Below are 2,907 nucleotides of genomic sequence, written 5' to 3'. Positions count from 1 at the left end.
GCGCACACACACGCGCGCGCTCTCTCTCTCACTCTCTCTCTCTCTCTCTCTCTCTCTCTCTCTCTCTCTCTCTCTCTCTCTCTCTCTCTCTCTCCCAAACACACACAAGCGCACGCGCGCGCACACACCATGAGTCATTTCCTATCCAGTCCACACTGCTCCACTGCACTCAGGAAACTCCACCAGTGGACTTTTTTGTCGTCTTTTCCCACACACTGTCCATGCACACAAACAGCTAGTGGACACTCGCACACACACACACACTCGGCGCAAAATGTTTCAACTCGTAACTTCTTTGATTCTCTCAGATATTTTACACATGGTGGGAGAGAGAGAGAGAAAGACGACCTTGTCGTCTGGATTCAATCGTGTTCTCATTGTTATTACCACGCCTGACGACGTCATCCCGCTGTCTGCCAACACACGCGCGCGCGCATGCACACGAAACCTGATGACATCCAATGGAGCAACGCGCTTTGTTTTGGGGAAAACTTCAATAATAAGCTTATGGAGCATCCTGGAATAACAGGACACACCACAGGGGTGACGGCGTGAACGAGGGGTTAGCGCGTCCACCTCACCCTTGTGAAGTTCGGGGTTTGAAACGGAGCTCTTCCTCCCACTTTCCCCAAAACAGCCAAGTTAGGTCCGTCGGTGTGGGTGGACGTTTTTAAGTTTCTGATCATCTCCAAAAAGAAGGCAAACTATTTGATGCTGCCAAATTTAACAATTTGGGTTTTTATTTTTGCTGGCCCACGTGACGGCGAAGAGCGACCCCGAAAACAAGGTTCTGAGCAAACCGTGACTTTTTCGTATGGACCGCCTTTGCTGTCAGAAAAAAAAAAATCATATAAATTGACTTAAAAGAAAAGGAAGCCCTCAATCATGTGACCTTCTCACTTTGGAAGATGTGAGTGTCCCTGACGCAGAGCGGTGGGGTTATTAGCGTCTGGGGGTAGGGTGGGGCCTCCCGCAGCCGTGCAAATTTGCAATAACAATGCAGTCAAGCCATAGCTGCTCTGCGCCAAACATCTGGAGGTACGCGACACCACCCGACTGATTCGTGCCTGTTTCAAAGTCAGCAGTCAGGTCCAAGCATCGACCTTCATCCGGAGCTTTGTTCGCACAAAACACCACCGTCTTTGCTCAGGCTTTGATTCCAAAAAATGACCCCAGAAGACCATTTATAGAAATAAAATAGCAAAAAACACCCTTACTATACTTTACATGTACGTCTTTTTAAAAAAACGCCTGACTATACATGGTCGTTTTTTTGGGGGGGGGCTAAAAATGCCTTACCTACATATACATGGTCGTTTTTTTCGTCGAAAAACGCCTTATTATATACATGGACGTTTTTTTTTTTCGGTTAAAAACACCTTACTATACATGGTCGTTTTTTGGGACTAAAAACGCCTTACAGTACATGGTCGTTTTTTTGAGCTAAAAACGCCTTACTTACATGGTCGTTTTTTCCGTAAAAAACGCCTTACTATACATGGTCGTTTTTTGGGGCTAAAAACGCCTGACTGTACATGGTCGTTTTTTCCGTAAAAAACGCCTTACGAAACATGGTTGTTTTTTTCGGCTAATAACGCTTTACGATACATGGTCGTTTTTTCGGCCAAAAACGCCTTACGAAACATGGTCATTTTTTTCCGCGAAAAAAAAAACGCCTTACTAAATAGATGGTCGGGGTTTTTTTTGGGCTAAAACGCCTGACTATACATGGTAGTCTTTTCGGCTAAAAACGCCTGACTGACATGGTCTTCTTTTTTTTTTTTTTTTTTTTTTGTGGTCGCATGTATTTACGACATGACTTTCCATTCGATGGGTCCTCGGGTTACCGATACGATGGAATGCCCTTCCCGGGTTGGCCACGTAACCCAAATCATTATACTTATGCTTTAGCGAGTGTTGAAATAATAATTACGGTGGATAATTGTAATAAGGGCACATCGGAGACAAGAAACAATGAAATAAAAACAGTTAATACGACGGTCACTGCACGTCCTGGTGCCACGTGACCATCGAGGCCATGTCACTTCATTGTGCGCCGTTCGGAACCTCGCGGCGTATGTCGGGACCCTCGTAAAAACACCACAGTCCAGTACTGTGCGGTATTTCAGCCAACTGAGGGGGAAAAAAACTGACCACTTTGGTTGAGTTGAGTATGATGGACTGTAAATGCCTTGTATGACCCTGATCGCTCCTTGTAAAGCTCCGCTGATAACTTTGGATTTACACAAGTGCAGGGTTGCAAATGACGTTTTAATGTTCATGTTTGATATTAGAAATAACCGTGCTATAACTTTTGGTTTTGGTTCATGTTTTGACTTGCCACTATCACTTTTATTTTGAAGGGTGGAGGAAAATAATTGTCGCACAATTCCGATGGACAGAGAAGAAAGGTGCTCAGGGGTAAAAACTGACAAAACTGAAGGCGGTAAGTACCGTAAAACAGTGAACGAGTCCCTTGCGCCTGGTTGAGCTGGGAACGAGGTTCGCATGTAATGCTTGATTGTGTCATGAATTTCGCTTTACAGTAATTTCCTTTGTTTTGCGATTTGCTGCTTTGTAAAGCTGTTTGGTTTTTATCCACCAGAGGGTGCTAATGCACCTTGATAAATCCGGAGCAATGCAAGAGCACAAGGTTTAGGATTGTTTGCGATCATTCTGTATTTTCTGAATGGTTCATGTGATTTCATGGGATGCACAAAGGCAAAGAGCAAGGTTGAAAAGATGTGCGAAACATACCGTCGGAGCTAGTAATCGTATTTCATGTTTAGTTTGTCTTGTAGCTCTTAGGGCGTGTTCACACAGTGTCTGCTTAATCAAATGTTGCGGACCATCAGTGAGAGAGCCCCCCCCCCCCCCTCTGTTCCACCGCGGGGGGCGCGGGCCACC

The 2,907-nt window shown here is 45.2% G+C and overlaps 1 long non-coding RNA gene across 1 annotated transcript in view; it reads left to right on the top strand.

The window, feature by feature from the left end:
• LOC109530216 (uncharacterized) overlaps positions 1–2,907 on the top strand; it is a 7,718-nt gene that overhangs the window by 4,421 nt on the left and 390 nt on the right. Inside the window, exon 3 of the long non-coding RNA XR_002170981.1 lies at positions 2,364–2,446. This is a non-coding gene — a long non-coding RNA (uncharacterized LOC109530216). The remainder of the gene's footprint in view (positions 1–2,363; positions 2,447–2,907) is intronic.

Source organism: Hippocampus comes, unplaced genomic scaffold (assembly GCF_001891065.2).
Source record: "Hippocampus comes isolate QL1 unplaced genomic scaffold, H_comes_QL1_v1.1 scaffold31, whole genome shotgun sequence".
Taxonomy (NCBI): domain Eukaryota; kingdom Metazoa; phylum Chordata; class Actinopteri; order Syngnathiformes; family Syngnathidae; genus Hippocampus; species Hippocampus comes.
The sequence above is the reverse complement of the archived record's forward strand: the minus strand, read 5'-3'. Positions and strand labels throughout refer to the sequence as shown.